The sequence below is a fragment of the Phlebotomus papatasi genome, chromosome 1 (assembly GCF_024763615.1).
Source record: "Phlebotomus papatasi isolate M1 chromosome 1, Ppap_2.1, whole genome shotgun sequence".
NCBI lineage: Eukaryota > Metazoa > Arthropoda > Insecta > Diptera > Psychodidae > Phlebotomus > Phlebotomus papatasi.
Genome location: NC_077222.1, coordinates 98,869,538 through 98,888,649, shown reverse-complemented (window position 1 = coordinate 98,888,649; position 19,112 = coordinate 98,869,538). Strand labels below are relative to the sequence as shown.

The 19,112-nt window shown below is 32.1% G+C and overlaps 1 protein-coding gene across 3 annotated transcripts in view; it reads right to left on the bottom strand.

The window, feature by feature from the left end:
* The window catches only part of LOC129810011 (barH-like 2 homeobox protein), a 76,767-nt gene extending 58,615 nt beyond the window's left edge, over nt 1–18,152 (bottom strand). Inside the window, exons 1-2 of one of the 3 annotated variants that reach the window (XM_055860194.1) lie at nt 17,800–18,152; nt 16,286–17,238 (exon numbers count right to left, since the gene is read on the bottom strand). The gene's annotated coding sequence lies outside the window, so the exon portion shown is untranslated. The remainder of the gene's footprint in view (nt 1–16,285; nt 17,239–17,799) is intronic. The other 2 variants (XM_055860195.1, XM_055860196.1) reach the window with 2 other exon arrangements.
* Nucleotides 18,153–19,112: the final 960 nt, after the last annotated feature.

Genomic DNA, 19,112 nt, shown 5'->3' with positions numbered 1-19,112 from the left:
ATTAGGACTAAGGTGCTTTTTTTTCTTCTACAAATCTCCGTCTCCTCTATTAATAGAAAAGTGCCTATCATTGTTAACTTTTAGATTGGTGGGCGGGATGTGTCTTTAAGAACAATAATCTGTCAAACTGAAAAAATATTCGATAGCTCTAAAAGAGGTACTGTGTTAAAATAAACGAACCAACTGAGACACTTCATAAATAAAGCTTTTTTCTAATGAAATCATTTTATTATTCCAAACTCGCTTCGATGATTCAAATGATTGCTATCATAATTGATTCATTCTTGGGTGCCCAAAAGTTTTATGACATTGTTGTTGGCAGAAGATTTTTTAAATTTTAGCTGAGATTTGGATTTCAAATCAAAATGATTAAAAATCAGTTTTTGTTCAATGAATAATTAATTAAAAATGATAAATCCCAGGACCGCAGTAAGGTAATTGTGAGAATGATTTTTAACTCTAATATAGGGAAAGGTGGGGCTATTTTGAGCTGCGGGGCTACATTGATATACAGCTTTTTCTCCTATTTCTAAATGAAGGTGGTTTTTACAATTATTTTATTTATATACAGAATTGTTTTACCTATCTAAATTGGAATACGGTTAAACCCAGTTTCCTTTAGAAATATGCAAAAAAAATCGCATAACAATATAGCCCCACTAATTAAAGTAGCCCCACCTCCCCCTAACGAGTTATTAAACACACTTCTCGTTAACTCTTTGAGGACCAGGAAGTCACCGATGACTCAAGGGATCAAAATAACACTTAAAAATAACCGCCCTCATTATAGTACTATAAAATTAAAATTATAGTGTTTTATCACTCAATTTGAGAAATGAGTTTTGGCAAAAAGCATAAAGGAATAAAATCCTTCAGCCATGAAAAATATATTTTCGCAACACTCCTTAACCCCATCAATGTTGGCAGAAATGTGAAATATCTGCCAAGAACATAAATCCAAAAAATTGAGTAAAGCACCTTTGCATTGAAACACCTTTAAAATAGGACTTTTTATTTCTATTATTTTTTTTTAGAACTGAGCCTTATCATTATGCAATTTAGCTTTACAATCGATTTGTGGAGCTAAATTATATCACAGTAAGGTCCAATTCAGTTTAAAAATAAGAGAAAAGTGCGTAGCAAAGCGTCCCTGGCTTTTCGAAGTACTCGAACTCATGTCTTAAATGCTATAATCCTTTAACAACGAGAATCTTATATCTTATATCTTATATCTTATATCTGGCCTTCGAAAAGCCAACAGAGTCTAATTTGGTGTCTTTTTATCTCTATGAACGATAGAGACAAAAATACCCTAAAAATTTAAGTAATTTTTCTAAAAATACTAATGAATTATAATTTTCAATCTAATGAAAAATATTATGTTTGAGTATTGTAGTTTCTTTTCCAAAAACGGTTTTGCTTAAAAAATCGGAAGTATAAAAAATATTTAAAATTAATTTCCATTATGAGAATTTAAAAATTCGTCATTTTTGAGCTTAAATATTTATTATATAGCAAATAGCTGGAAAATTGCAAAAAAAAATATCCTAGATTCCCTCAACCTTCTACTCTGCAATTACGTACGAACATAAGAAAAAAATAACTTTACGTAGTTAGGAAAAATTATTTTCTTTATGGGACATCGGTGTTCCAATCGTCCTTAAAGGGATAACTCAAACTTTTGCAAACTTAACCGTTACCGGTTGTCAAGCGATTTGAACCGATTCATAAATCACTCAAAAAATTGCTCACAATGGTTTGAGAAATAGAAAAATTGATTTTCGGACAAAATTTGCTTATCGGTTTGTAAGTGGTTCATTATCGGTTCACAAATGATTTCAACAGATCTATAAATCATTCAAAGCATTGCCAAAAATACAAAATAAAATTATAACCGGTTTAAGCGTGTCATAAATTCCAAGACCTTTCCTACGACGACTTATGAAGGGGGACTCCCGAAATCCGCTTCTTCTATCTCTAACCGTTTAGGCTCTAGTCGTAGTCACGTCAGACACACAGACAGGCGTTAATAATGATGAAAAATAATAATGAATAATAATGAAAAACAACAATTAATTTAAAAACTTTTTTTTCTTCTAAATAATCTTCTATAACTTCAACGCAATTAATCCAATTCCGAATTATCGAATAATCCTAAGTCATTGCGGAAGGATGTTTTCTTAAGTTCTACAAAATATGCTTGTGAGTCTGCTATTACTTCTTTATTCAATACTTAAACATTTATTTACGGAGGAATTTTTATACGTTTTTGGACAAACAGAAGACCTTGGAAGTCAAATCTTGTAAATACGGCGGATATCCAAAGAATTCGTAAATCGAATCTTTGAATTTCGGCACTGTCGGAACGCTTTTATGAACAGATGCTTCGGATTGAGAAAAATAATTTTTAAAGCTGAAATTCGGGTTTTTCTCATGATTCAATTGATTCAAAATTTCACAACAATACTCAAAATTCATTGTATTACCTTCAAGACAATAAATAAAAAAAAAACATACTGGAAATTAAGACCAAAACCCTTTTAACCGGTATTTCAAGTTTCGTTTGTCTTGGAACCAAATATTGAGCTTCAGACCACTGAAATAATTTATTATATGAATTAAGGATCATGGTAATAGGGCCAAGATGCATCTACATTTATAACACGAACTATGAAATCGTTTTTAGTATAATTTAGAATAGTCCTAATGGGACTGAGAAAACTTCCATGGGAAAAGGTTTTGTTGAATTTTTAACGTGTGCTGCATGACTTTTTCAACCTTTTTGTTCATAAATATTCTTTTTTTACAAAGTGTGTGGTATTTATTGGTTTGAGATTCTTATGATGTAAGCAATTTAGGCTTAATCACATATGGATTAGTGTAAAACTTGGTTCAGTTTCACAATTTCTGGGTCGGTGCATATTGCACATATTGGAATCCCATTGCATGATTAATTTTCGGAGCTTGCAAAACCATCTTGAAAGTCAAGTCATCAACTACAAGGACTTGATTTTGAAGGAAGAGATGTCCCTACTTTCTTAACCATTTTTGAATAAATTTCCATTGCCATTAAACCTTTTTTATCAAAGGACTTTTTATCACTGCTCGAAGTTCTAAGAAAACAATTGTTAGATTAACATCAAACTTGCCACGGATTCTTACTTAGATTGATACTTAAATAATTGACTCTTATTTAAAATTATGTAGTTTACTTAAATAAATTTTTACGCAAATTCTTCAGACAACCTGTATCTATCAAAATAATGTTATAAAATGTTCTACATCTAAAATGTTTCAAGTTTCTTCAGGCTTTACGAGTTACCTTTATTTCCTTTTGATTATGTCTTGTTGCTTAATTGTTAGTAAAATATCTTTTGGGATAACAAATAAGTGAAACTGAGCAAAAATCAATACAAGAGCTACAAATACAAACCCCAACTAATACAAGGAATCACTAAATCAAAGTGTTGATGGAATAAAGTCCAGTTTTTGCAAACTTGCCAGAAAGTTTGTGAGCTAAGATTGAAGTGAATTAATTTAGGAATTTCCGTGTAGAAGTTTGATTCATCTCACCGGAATACCTTCCAGGTATAATATTAATCCTCACATATTATGCAAATGCCTTTTTTCCTAAACTAACACTTGCTTAATGCTCAAGAAGTGAGATTAAAATTCGAAAAAAGCACAGCAAAGTTAAATATAAAAAAAAAAGAAAATTGTAAGAGAAAAGCTTGCTACTATTTTTTAAAAAAAAGTCTATAAACAAACAGGGACACAAAGTTTATTTCTAGGAAAAAGGAAAACTCAAGAACTTTATAAACTAGAAGCCAGTAACAAACGTTCCTCAAGCTGAAAAATTAGTAAATAAATTTTCTGCCATTGTCAGCAGCGCTGTGAATTACTTTAATTGTAATTAGATGGATTTTATAACTGTGTCTCTTCGTTGAGTGAGAAATTAAATTTGATCACTAGGGGAAGCTGGGTCAAATATGACATGTTGAAGATTCAAAAATTCGATATGCACCACACTTATCAAAATAATAGAGATCAGGAATTCAGATTTTCAGCAAAGATAACTCTTATGTTATGAATGAACCCCTCAAAAGTGTTCAAAACTTGAAAGATTGCATTCGCACAAAGAACATTCATAATTTTAAAAATAAATAAATAAAATTTTGACCTGTCTTTTTAAAGTGTTTTTCGATTAGGATGTATCAGTTTTTAACTAATTCGTTCTTAGTAAGTGCTTTCAAAATAATATCAATTTGCTGTTGAAGAGTCCCGTGTCCCATCTAGGATTTTCTAATATATGTCTTCCTGTTTAGGAAAATCCAGTTCGCCTTTTCTGTCTTTTCTAAACCAACAGAAGGAACCATTCTTGTTAAAAACAAGGCTTCGGAAAAAGCACGTTTGTCTAATCACAGATTTTCATATCGAGGGCAAACTTCCTATCAAAATATATCAAGTGAATATTTTTTTTATTAACAAAAATCTCGTATTAAGGGGTAACATCTACCATAACGTGTAAAATTGGCTAAGGGTGAATTTCTTTTCGGGCATTCTGAAGCCGGCAGTAGAACTCGAATAATTTTTATCCGATTGACTTGAAATTTTCAGGATAGGCGCTTAAATAGATCCGTATAGAAACACATAGGATTGTTCGTAGGAGAGATCGGGGTAGAATTTGTCACGCATGGTGGGTTGTTATAGCTTGTCTTAGAAGGAATATTAAAGAATATTAATCTGCCCCGGTCTGCCCTAGTGATTTTTAAAAAAAAAATTGCTGCAACCTGAAGACTTCAAAAAGAAAATACCATAATATAGTAAATTTTGCGCGTTCTAGTGGATGTTACCCCTTAATGCGAATAAAAATGGAACAAATTATCATATGTCCGCTAATATTTACCTAAGAATTTTTAAAAAAAATTTTCAAAGTCAACCACCAGAAAACGACTTGAACATTCATGCGAAATACAATGATTTGTCGAATCTTTTGGGAACTTGCGAAAAAATGAAATATCCGTTTTGTCACATTTTACCCCAGGTACTTCTATATTCAGTTTTCCCCACAACAAGTTTAAACATTAAAATAAGACTTGTTTTAATAAAAAATTTTAGTTTCTATTGAGAAAAATTTAATATTATACTGAAGAAACTTGATTTTTTTATCGATTAAAAATAGTTTTGGAATTTTCCGTTAATCACCAAATGTTTCTGGAACACAACATTTTGTAAACACGGGAATTATCTACTTATTTCGTCCACCACTGTCTTAAGGGGTTACATGGGTCTCTCAGGTCAAAAAATCATTTTTTTTATTTTTTTTTATTTTATAGTACAACATTTGAAAAATATTTTCTGAAAATTTCAAGTCAATCGGAGTAAAACTCTCGGAGGTAGAGCAGTTTTAGTTATACATTCCGCCCGCGCGCGCATATTGTTGTAAAACTTTATTTAAACACGTTTTTCTCAAAACACCGTTTTACAATGCGGTAGTCAAGATTACTCAGAGTCTACTGAACCGATCATTCTGAAATTTTGCATACTTGTTTTGAGAAATATTATCTACTGTTTGAACGAAGGATTTGCACTTCCTTTAATCAGAACCATTTTTACAATACAAAATGTGTTGAAAAAATAGTGTAAAATTGATACCTTTTTACAAAAACTTTTGGCAAAAATCCAATTTAATTTAAAGTTACTCTTTCATATCCCAAAAGTTGGAATTTCTGAAATATTTTCGACACAATAAATTATTATTAGAAAAAATGCCTATTTTTTGACCTGAGAGACCCATGTAACCCCTTAATAAAGTATAATGTAACCCCTTAACCTTACCTAAAAAATATTTAATACACATAACTAAGACAAAGAGCTAATACATGCCTAATTTGTCATGTTTTATTTAAAATTTAAATTATTTAACAATTTTCACAAGAAATAGGAAACAATATAAAATTCAAAACAGTTAAAGGGGGCAGCCTGAATTAGATTTCAGTTTATTTCATCTTTTTTGCAACTACAGATCTTTTCTTAAGATTATATTTGATTTATATAGAAAGACAAAATTTAGTAGAATAGGATTAATTAGGAAGACATAAAGGGCTCAAATAGAACCTAGGTGTCTGTTCTGTAGCGTACAGATCACATTATGCTTAAGGACAAGGCATAGACCAAGCTTCATAAAAATTTCGGCATATCTTTTTACATAAGTAAAGTGCTTAAATTAATATTTTCGAATAATATAATATAGTACAAAATGGCGAACTACAGAGACGTTTACTGCGACTCGTAGCATCACTCCCTAATTAGCGGGAAATCTACAGCACATAAATCTTGTCTGAGAAAAAGAAATGTAAAAAGATTTTGAATATTCATAAGTGTATTTCCTGCCAATACTAAAAACAATGGAAAAGATTGTGAAATAGGATCCTTTGTTAAGTTTTTTTTTTTTTTTTAAAGTGCATATTTTGAGACGAGATATTAACTTTAAAACGCTGTAAAAGATATTTTAAAAAAATTCCAAATACCATTTAGGTTCAACTAGAAAAGCATTTAATTCAAAAAAGAATAAGACTTTATTCATTTTATTCGCTCAATAGTTTTTTTTAATCTGTTCTGTCAATTCTAAGGGTACTATTACACTAGGATTTTCACAATTTAATTTTAAATTCAATTGAGCCAATTGAGCATTATAAGATTTCTAGAATTTACTTGAAAATTCTCACAGCCAGGACACATTTTTCAAGAAATTTGCTCAATTTCAAATAGTGCCGCGAAAAATTACGCAAAAGAATCCCCAAAGCCAGAAGAAAGGCTTGTAGACAAGGGGGCTCTTGAGGAGACTCTCATACAGTCTTGTTGAATATCTGTATGAAGTCATCCCAACTGCGATTTATTGACAGAACAATTTCCTTCGAATGGCTTTGCAAGAACTTAGCAAATTACTCCCGATACTGAAGCTTCACTCGCGTACAAGTTTATCACTAATCACTGTACTTATCTTATTTTTTGGCCACAAATAATATTAATTATGAGTAAATAAATTTAATAAGAACAATTTGGTTCGAAAGGCTACTTGTTTAACTGGAATAAAATTGAAATTAATGATCAATTTTAATTTGCTGAATTCAAATTTAATTGAGCAACCACATTTCTAATATTTTACCATGTTTAAACGTGATTTTGTGAACCAAGAATAACTTTATATCAATAAATAAGCGAAAATCTATCAATTCAAATTTTAATGCAAAATAAAGCATAGGAACAATTCATCTGAAAATTAAATTGAATTTACAAATTGAAAAAAACCTAGTGTTATAGCACAGTAAGGAATTGTCAAAAGTCGAAAATCTAAAAAAGGGGAAAAACACGCTTCAGTCAGGGGTCTCTCGACTTTTAATTTTTCCATCTTTTTTTTTGCATAGAGACACTGAAGACCATTGGCAAGTTTTTTTCTAAAGAGAATTGACTTATCAGTCTGATATATTTCGAAATTGTGCATTAAAGGCTATATAAAAATACATATTTCATAATGTTCGCCGAAATAATACAAGAACTACGAGTAAATTTGTTTAAGTCGCGGTACAATATCTGCAACATTTTTACAAGGAAAAGTGAAAAATAGCTCCACTTTTTATTAGGCTTAATGGGCCCCTGCTTCAATGCTTTGGATGTTCACGAGAACGCTTATAAATCTGCTCTGCGACCTCTTCTTCCACCCCTGTATCTTCGGAAAAACGTCGAATTGGGTTTTGAATTTTTTATGGTATATTCTTAAATAGTTTCTCTATCGATTTAAAATATTAAAAAATTTATATAGATCACTTTAGATCTTGTGATTAAGGCTTTCCCCTTAATGGTTCACCAACTCATCAGAACGATTTTCAGTTGTGATAACATTTTTCTTTCTGGGCTCCAACACATTCAATAACCGCTAAATTGTTTATTATAAAAATGTAAATTTTATAATCCTGTTATGATAAATTAAACACCGCCCCAAGATTCAACAAAAAAATAAAGAAAAATAAAAATATATACAAAATTTGATTATAAAATAACATTTTAACCCTCTTTTCATCTATGTTGATTGACCCTTTTAAATCAGGTACAAGAAATCGAAACATTGCCCTTTTCCATAGCCACAAAACGGACGTAACATATTAAATGATCCATTAAGCATTTCTGAAGCTATTCTGAAAATTTTCCATATTATACCAGAGACTTTCTGGTTAAATAATAGGGGTGTTTCAGTTTAAAGTGGTCAAGATGATCCGAAAGGCACAACTGACCGACCAACAGTTGGTAATTTACATGATTTTAATTAATCATTACAAAAGTGGATGTAAAAATATTCCATTTAAAACCATTTTCAAGTCCATTCATGAAAATGATAGCAAGGAGGGTTAAAATGAAAGACTCTATTATGTCGAACAAGTAGATTAAACTGGAGGGGTTCAAGATATAATACCTAATATATCTTTATACATAATAAACTTGTGGAAGCATGTTAAACGGTGAGAATGCGCAAAATGTAACTCCCAAAAATTGTGCTATAAAAGATGGAAAAAAAAGAAGAGTCGCATAAAATACAATTGACGATGTAATATTATCCTGCAACTGCTGGAAAATTGTTCGCAATTGAATTTTCACCATAGGTAAGCATTTGTCAAATAATAACAATGGTACAAATATAGATGTAATTTGATGAGTAAGATTTTGCTGTTTACGAAGATACTTATACTTAATAACATAATTTTCCCCACAATGTTATACAAATTGAATGTATGAGTATGTTTTTAAGCGGTGTTTAATTGCATGAAATGGCACCACAGGAAAGAACATTATGTATCTCCTCCGATATACAATTTATCACTCTACATATTTCTCCGTCGTCACTATGGAATAGAGAGAGAGTAAATAATGATGTAACTCAGCCCTAATAATAATATAAATATAGCAGAAAAATATATATAGGCTGAATTCTGTGGGGGGTGAAGACAGATCGATTTAACATTCATTTCAAATCGCTCGAATAGAAAGAAAAGTGAACTGATAAACGAGAAAAATACGAGGGGTTTGAAGAACCAAGGGTCCCCTAGTACATTATATAGAACGCATAATAGAGTCATATAAGAGAGAAAAAAACTCTTTTAAATACATATTTCTTATATGGATGAGATGGACTTGTGTTTCCAATATCTTCCTTTTTCCATGGACATAACAATAGGATGACAGTGACAGTGAAAATTAAAAACTCAACAATAACAACATATGTACATATATGTTATGTCCTCCGGTTGCTTCCACCAGATTTTCTTTTTCGACAAAAAGCATAAAAGAATAAAGTCCCTCAGCCATGAACAATATATTTTTGCAACACTCTTTAACCCTATCAATGTGGGCAGAAATGTGAAATATCTGCCAAGAACACTGATTCAAATTGACCTTTGACATATTCGTCATACTTCTTTCGAATTTAATCAATCGTGCTTGTTGTCTGTGAGCAATCAATATTATATTGATGGTGGATGACGACGAAATTCATTTATCGCTTCAAAGTGTTATAGCAGATTATGCAAATTAAGTAGCAGATCTTCCTAGCTTATTGGTCCAATTTAGTATCGAGCACCACAGTCATAATAGCAAACTCAAATGTGAATATTTGAAAAGCCTACAAATTATTGACAGCAATTCAACCGACTTAACAATGTAATAAAAGATAAACCGCATACACCCCAATATGTCAAAAACAACAATATATATTTTTTTAAATAGATCAACGACCGGGAAAATCTTTTTGATCAGTCAAATATAAAATATTGGTCAGGAAAGTTCATTAAAATTCAGTGCAATTAGTTTTATCTAATTTATAAACAATTAACTCCTAAAATAAAAGTAAAAAAAATTATTTGCTATTTTAAATTACTAAATTTCCATTTGTTTTCTTTTCTCAATTTCGTTATTATCTATTATCACAAAAAATAGAAAACAAAATAAAATGGAAAACAGTTTATTATTTTCAGTCTTGATGACATTTTAATACACAAATTCTACAGAGAGAGCAGTATAATCCATATAATCGTCCGATTTTTTGAATAATTTGTATATTTTGTATTTTTTTTTAGAACTCCGAAGTTACGAGATTTTTGAAATCACGCTGTTTGTCCATCTGTGCGTTTGGATGTGTTTCCGGCCGTTACCACGTCTAGAGTTCAAAAGGTTAGAGATAGAGAGACTTGGGATCTTAGGGGAATCCATCCCCCACGATGAATCGACCCTCGGTCCATCAACACGCCCCCAATTTCTCCCCTCACCTTGCCCTCTAAAACAATGTTTCTTTCAGATTACTCGAAAACGTATCGTACTTTTTTTGGTACGTTTTAGATTAGTCCCCGGCGAGTGGTCTTCAAAGTAGAAGCCAATTTCTTACTTTCACATAGAAATTCGTATGGGAATTTTCCTGCACTCGTGACCGTTAAGCCCAAAATAAACACAGGGATCGGCTTAGGGATCAGCTCGAAAAATGAGGGTTGGTGTTGAAACACTCACGGATCAGCTCATAATTTGAAGGATCAGGCTGATCTTCTAAATTCACGAAGTCTAGTGAAAATAGCTGAAAACGCTGATCCTTGATCCTAAATCATCAGTGTATGATAGTTTGGGCTGATCCTTTACCGCCAAATTTTTCAAGCTGAGTATTCTCTAGTCAAAATGAATCTCTATGTCAAAATGGATGTGAGCCTTGTGTACAAGACTCTGAGCCTTGTAAAGAGGGATAAATACACATATCTGTCTAAATTTAGTCTTGTTCTGAAGTGTAAGCTGAGTTTCTGATCAACTTGTGAGTTGGCTTCAAACAGCTCCATAAAAAAAAACACTTCGCCGGGGGCTAGGTTTTAGAGATTACCTAGGCGGATATTTCGTCCTTATACGAAAATACCGGTGAATCATTTTTAACCTTTAACACTAATTTCTTACTAAACTAACTAACTAACACATATTTTGGTCGTTTTGGTCGCACCGCTCCGAGATCCCGGCCCATTTAATAACCTAATGGGATCATATTTGGATATTTAGCTATAATATGGATAAGTAATTTTGACGATCTTTTGAGTGATCTGTTCAGTAATTAGCTTTCCAGTAATTAGCTTTCGAAGAGACAAAGTCACTCCAAAGCCAAGCCAAACCTATTCGAAAATCTACCGGAAGCCTAAAGTGCAAGTTCATGTACTCAGCGCTTTAGCGCTGTATTCTACCACTTCGAATTGCGGTATTCTCTTGACACTTCAATCGTCAATCACGTCAACAACACTGTGTAAACGGTTACTGGAAAAACTGAATTTTTGTGTAGTTTTGTGGAATTTCAGGATGACAGAATATTTTAATCGCAATTTTATTAAAATAAATGCCCTTTTCATTAAACTTGCTCACTTTTGTATAACTTGTCGTTTTAAACTTCGAACTTCCAACGGGTTTCTAGGTAAGTTCTCTTTGATATACCTTCGAATCAGTACAGAAAACATCTCAAACGGAGGAAACTCTAAAATCGGGAAGGTTATTAGGGAACGAGGGAAATTTGTTCAATTAATCAGTTTTGAACCGGTAAACGATAAATTATGCGAAAGTACTTTTGAGGTATAGGGGAAAGTGCTCTCCCTTCGAACGTTCACGCCTTCGAATAATGTGATTTTTTTATTTTTCCTAAAAGACTTACACATAATTATTATATAATTATCAATAATTGATAATAAGCCAACTAATATTTAATAGAAATATGTAATTGTTTTAGGAAAAATAAAAGAAAATTCATATTATTCGAAGGCATGAACGTTCGAAGGGAGAGCACTTTCCCCTAGCATCTAAGTCAGGACTTCGCAAAGTCTCAGACGCTTCATCAAGCTGCTAAAACTGCTAAAATATGTAAATAAAATGGTATTTAAATATTTAGAATTGTCTCTAATATGGACAACTATGGATATTTAATTATGGACAATCTAATCTAATTATAGACATATTTTTTACTAGTGTGTAGAGGCCACAAAATCACGAAATGATTTTTAAAAAAATTAATTTTCAATTTGAAAAAACTTAAGCTAATAAACAAGGTATGATTCTTTAAAAATTACAAAAATAAATGGTTATTTTTAAGGTAAATAGGCACAGTTTGAAATTAATTTTGACTTTCCGTTTAAGTGCAATGAAAAACTGAAAAATCGCATAAAATTAGTTTACCGATTTCACTGCAAAAGTAGTCCAGCAAACATTATCCTCTTATTAACGAAGTTAAATTTCTTTACTATGTATATGTGCACGCAATCTTTATTTCAGCTTTTTATGGCAATTAAGCTCTTGTTGATTCTTTTGTTAAATACGGTTCCAAACATTTTATTCCAAACAATCGCTCGCACATTTCTATTTAATATTTTATTTTAAAATAATAAATTTTTTAATCATTTTTTTGCAATATAAATGTATTACTGAGTTATAGGTTTCCGGTCAATATCCCAAATGGGTCAAAAAAACGAAAAAGCAAAATCCCACTATTTCATTTATTTTTAATGTATTTTTCAAAACAAAATAAATTCACAAAGTTTTATTAAAATATTATCCCAGGGGCCCATCAAGCCAAACAAAAAGTGAAGATATTTTTCACTGCTCCTTGTAAAAATTTTGCAGATATTGCACCGCGACTTAAACAAATTTCCTCGTAGTTCTTGTATTATTTCGGCGAACATTATGAAATATGTATTTTTAGATAGCTTTTAATGCACAATTTCGAAATATATCAGACTAATAAGTCAATTCTCTTTAGGAAAAAACTTGCCAATAGTCTTCAGTCCCTCTATGCAAAAACGTATGGAAAAATGAAATGTCGAGAGGCTCCTGATTATCCCTTATAAGGTAGAGCCTAAATTATATATAGATATCAAAAAACAGTAATCGTATTGGTTTCTTTTTAGGGTTTATCAATAAACAATTTTAGTAATCATATACTCGGTTATAAATTTTTATGTGATTATAAAAATGAGTGGCAATACTTTCATGCTTTATTACCGGATAATCTTACAAAAAAAATAATAAAAACAATTTACAAAATGGAAGAACAATAAAGGAAACTTCATATAAGGGACACAGAGACAAACTAGACAGCAAATTAAGATTATTTTTTTTTTCTTATTTGATAAACAACATTCTTTTGACAAAATTTTAATAAGATCAGTTGGTCCGCTAAACAACTCTTTTTTTAGAAATTTAGAAATTTAGAAATAAAAAATTCAAATGGAAATTCTTCACAATTCCACATGCTAATATAGAGGAAAGCACGCTATCTTCAGACGACTGAAGCTTCAAACAACTCATTTTTTTCAATATTTTTATTGGATTTGATTAATGGCTCTTTTCAGAAAATTTCAGGCACTGAGATAGCTAATAAAATTTAACATTATAATGGATAAAATTCATTACAAATATATTGAAAAAAATAGTTGTTCGCAGCTTGAGTCGTCCTAGGGTAGCGCGCTTTCCCCTACAGAATTTTTCGTTAATTAATAGAATAGGGGAAAGCCCGATTCTTTCGGACGACTAGACCTTTGACCAATTCATTTTTGAAATACAGCGGGACCTCGATAGAGTTAACTAATTATTTCCAGTCTGTTGACTATATTGGGTTCGTTGACTCTATCGGAATTCCTAAAAAATCAATTAAAATGTGAAATTTTGATATAAAGGGGTACTATTTTATGTTTTTACTAGATCATTGATAAATTCAACATGATAATAGAACATTTTATTATACTAATCCATTCTATACCCTCTGGCCCAAAAATGTCGTGTGTTTAGGCAAAAGTTGGAGATTAAGGAATGATTTTTAAGAATATTTTTATTATTGGTAAATACACTCAGTCTCGAGATTATGCACATTTTCGGGACCGAAAAAACTCGCGAAATGGCATTATGCATCAAGAAAATTCGCATACCTCAAACGATTTCTTTTTAATGAATTTGCTTAAAATTTTTTTTTTCTGTTGCTTATTTTTGTTTTTGATCCAAATTTTCTTTCGAGATACTAATACTTTAGTTCGAATAAATTTAAAAAAGTTTCTTCACTATGTTATACTAAAAAAATCTAGCATCCTGTACGTTTTTTTTGTAATTCCAGTTCATTTTTTTTGTTTTTGCCATAATATTGTTCATTTACAAATTAATGATAGCTCAAGATTACTTATATTGTGATCATAGGCCTAATCAAAAAAATCTTAAGACAAGAGAGAAAAGACAAGAGAACTTTTAATCGGTCAAAAAGCTTAAAATCACGTAAAGAAAATTATTTTGTTCGAAAGTGATTACACGGTTAATAAACCTACGAATTTTATCACAAAACTACCATGTCCTTACATAAATATTTTTCTTGTGTTCAAAGTGTTACGTTGATAAACAATAAGACTGGTTTTTAATTCCAAAAGATCATATTAAATCATATAATATTATTAGTTCAATAAATACAAGAAAAGTTGATTCTATGGGAGTCAATTTGGGTACAAGTTGACTCTATCGGAGTCCGTAGAGTAAAAAAATAGCTGTTGATTCTAATGGAGATTGACTGTATCGGGGGTTGACTCTATCGAGGTCCCACTGTATGTTTTTAATGAATTTATCCTACTATTTCACTAGATAGTCCTATGCCTCAAATTTCCTGAAAAAAATCTGTTGATCAAATACATTAAGAACGTAGAAAAAATTGGATTTTCCGAATGTTAAGTCCTCCAAAGCTAGCGCGCTTTCCCCTACTAAATTTTTATTCGTGTTTTATCTATGACAGAATCTTATTTCCTGATTCTTTCTGCTTCAGATAAATCTGAATTCCATTCAAACACAATTTTTATTAATTACTTGAAAGACTGAAGAGGATTTTTCAAAAATTCCCGTTCGTATTATTTTACTACAGTGAAAAAATCCTTTAGGGGAAACTGGGGCACCACCAAACACTGGGATTTTTTAATCGGATATTTGATTTCAGAGGTTAAGACCTATAGCAATTTATAGGCACTATAGGGATGTTTGTCCACTTGAGGAATGGTCGAGATAGTCCAAGTAGTTTAGAAATAAAAATTAGTGTTCACCCCGTGTTTTGTGGTGCCCCAGTTTCCCCTAAATATGTACCAATGTAGATTACATCTACGTTAAAAAAAGTTAATGGGCATTATTTTTGTATTAAAAAAAATAATAAACTTTTATTGAAAAAGCAATTGTTTCATCAGGTTCTGAATTAAGTTGTTCTACTTTATTTATGTCTCAGACATATCAATCGACTCCAATAGTATCAATGCATAAAAATTTGGAACACTTTTGAAAAAACAAATAAAATTTCACGATAATTGTCAGACTTTTAAACTACTTTAGTTTTTAATGAGTGGAATAGTAACTACAATAATAATTAATGAATGTATACACTGAGAAAAAAGAGGGTGGGATTAACTTTTTTTCCTCATAACTTTAACACTTTTTAGGTGTAAAAATATATCAACATTTTTTAATGTTAATTTTACACCTTTTTAAGGGTAAAATTAACATGAAAAAGGGTAACTTTAACCCCTAATACACTTAAAAAGGGTAATATTTACACCGATTTTGGATCAATACTGCAGAGTAAAATTAACATTTCCGGAGTGTTATTTTACCTTTTTCCTATTTCTCTCACTCAGTGTATGTATATTAATAAAAATTGGAATCGTACTGTAAAATGAAATAATTGGCCATATAATTTCCCCTCCAAATTATTAGCCGAGTTTTTTTTTAATTTCAATAAACACAATATTTTTATTTCAATTTTACATTTATTGTACATTAAAAAAAAAGACTTAAATTTACAATTTAGCAGCGCATTAAAAGGCAATTGAGGAAAAATGATTCACATTATACCCATATCGAATCACTTAATTTCAATACCATTGCAAAATGTTAATTCAAACAAATTCCAACCCTATGCGAAATTTAACCACTGGAAGCACTTAATTGCAATCGCTGCAGAAACAAAAACATTTATTCACATTTCATATTCATGGCAATTGCATTTTTTTTTGTCTTTTATAGGTATATCGAATGCAGATTATTTTTCCAAATCAAATAAAATATATCTGATGGTTGCAAATTTAATTAAAATTGGCTCAATAAAAAAGAAAACCGGAATCATATTGTGAGGCTGAATTTTTGAGACATGTGGATTGGGTGTAAATTTTTGGGGAGGGTTGCGCGGGTGGTGTAAAAAGTTCAACAGTTCTCATACCTTCCTTGATAGCGTGGAATCCTTAATTGCCGTCAACAGCAAACTGAATGAACGCCATTGTTATAAATCCATTATCACGCATCGCCCATTCCACGGGGTCCTCTCTCAAGCTCCCGTTTGAGCAGACAAAAAGCACTGGATAAAACACTTTACATGCCGATGTAAATGTTTCCACCATTAATTCTATATACACGTCCACTGATAATATCGAGAGGGCAGAACTGGGGTGGTTTTTTTTTCTATATTCACTCTCTCTCTCTCTATGTCCTATCCGGCTATTGATCCAATCAATTAGGAAAATTGAGGACGACACACTGAATTGAATAGGAATAGTCCGATCACCATTCAACTCTCTATTTTCGGGCTATTCTATCCAGTAAATATTCTGGTTGGATGGCATATATAAAAAAGTTTCACTTGACTTCACACAAAATGCCACACAATTAACGTTCGCCTCTTTGGTGGTGATGTGACAAATTATCCATATGATGTATCTCCCGACGGCAATCGTTTAAGTGTTTCCTCACAGAAAAACATCAGGCACCAAATATTCTCTAACTTGTGTTCAAATTTTTGTGATTTGTGATACTCAATGTTTCGAGAATTGTCACAAAACTAAAAATAAAATTCACTTTTCACAACATTCTTATGTGATCCTCTATGGATCCCCCTTCTGATCTATACCTCCCCACATAAATCCTTATAGCCATTAGCATTTGGAAACTCGACACTTCCCGGTTGACCCTCTGTGGCAATTCGTGAGCGTACGGGTTTGAGCCGGAGGAGTCGAAGGACCAAAGAACCGGAAGGATAGACGGTTCAATTGTTGATTTGATTGAAATTAGAAATTCAGTTGTGCGGAGATTTTGGGATATTTATCTCAAATGATGTGTTTTGAGGCAGAGATTCGTCACTCTCAGGGTGGTCTCTCTTAAGCAGTCAGCACGATTTCACTCCAGATGTTTCATTTTATAAATTATGTTTACATTATGATTGGGGAATATACAAGGCATTATTTAATGTAGTGAGAAGTCGAGAGTTGAGTGAGTGGATAAAATCCAAAAAAAAAAAATAAAATAAAATAAATCCTACCGCACAATTGCTTTTTGGGATATACTATAGCTCTCCCCTCAATTAATATCCATAATATATTGAATCTCTTCTTAGCACATCATAAAATATACCAACACCTTTGCCACCCCAAAACCCCCAAAATTGTCTTTTCCTCCTAATTGCCACAAATCAGACACTTTTACCCTAAAACTCCAAGTTTATTCCATCAAGTGGAGCAATTTAAATTCCCCTCGCAAAAAAAAACTGTATATCCCCCAAAAAATTTCAATACCCGACCGCCCTAGCGCGACAATCCCAAGTTAAATACGGCACACGACAGCACAGAGTGGTGGTCCTCCACCTCCTGCCATCACTGATGTGGTGGAAGTAAAATGTTCCTTTTTCATGCTGTTGATGCCATTATCGCTACCAATCCACCAAATGGTAAAGTTATAATTCACCTAATTGTTGTTGTTGTTCCGTTTTGAAAATTTGCGCGCGCGCACAATATGCACCAACTTTCACAAGGATGGGTATGATAAATTGCTCCCATACAGCTACCGTAAGCGCCTGTATATGCACCTTGAATGGCCCCGAAATAATGTGTTTATAATGTTACAAAAAACACTAACTAACTCAAACGTCAATTTACAACTGAAACGATTTGCCTCATTCGAGAAGCAAACATGCCAAGTTAATCGACTCCCGCACACACACACTCACACCATAAAAACCATTTGTGTATATGAGAAATTGAATTGAGTTAAGTGACTAGGCTATTCCCCTCTCTGTCACACAATATATATAACCAGATTGAGGAGAGCAGAGAAATGTGTTTGCCGCCACTACATCATCCCAAATAGCGCTCAGAGTCAGTTAAGAGAGCCAGCAGGAAGAGTCAGCAGTCCGAGCAACAGCCATCATCAGGGGAGGTTTGTACATAACTGCTGCCGCTGCACGGCTATGAATGGCTTTCCAGCGGCGCACACAATACACACGAGTGCGATAAAATGAGATATTAAATGCCAGTTAATAGGTGGCTAGACTGCGACAGATATACATGAATCATACAGAGCATTGCGAGGATATATTTTTGACAATGATAGAGGAGAGCATCCCAACCGGCAATCACCATCACTGTATCTCCTGAGCAACTTCTTCGCTACCAAGCACTAAAAGATGATGGATGAGCAATTGATGTACTTTATGAGACAAGTAGGAGAGATTCACCACTTAGCGCCACCTTGGCACCACTTTTCGCCACCTCCAAAACACTATAACAATCACATAGAGGACAGCTTTCAGGTTCGTACACACTCATGCTTCGAACACTTCCTATTTTTCCCATATTTCTTTAATGAATCTGACATACTTTTTCAGGAAATGTGTAATTTAAGATCACTATAACAAATTCATTAAAATAATATGTAAAAAAAATGAAGTATTTAAAGCCAGACTGTGCGAAGCCTGAAATCCCCCTCCTCTATATTGTATTCATCCACCGGCATAAACAATTTTATTGTTCACTTTAGTCAAAATAGCGGATAGGAGTAAATCATTTTCTTTCCAGAAATTATGGCTAAATTTAAACAGAATGTCGGCCTAACCCGACTTACTGCAGTCCTTCAAATGTAAATTTCTACGCTACACGAAATTGAAGATTAAAACATCAAGGAGTTACGTGAATCAAGAAGACTAAAAAGCATAATATTTTTATAATTTTTCTTTTCAGCATAATAAAAAATTTATTTACTTCAACCTCTTAGGCATGTAA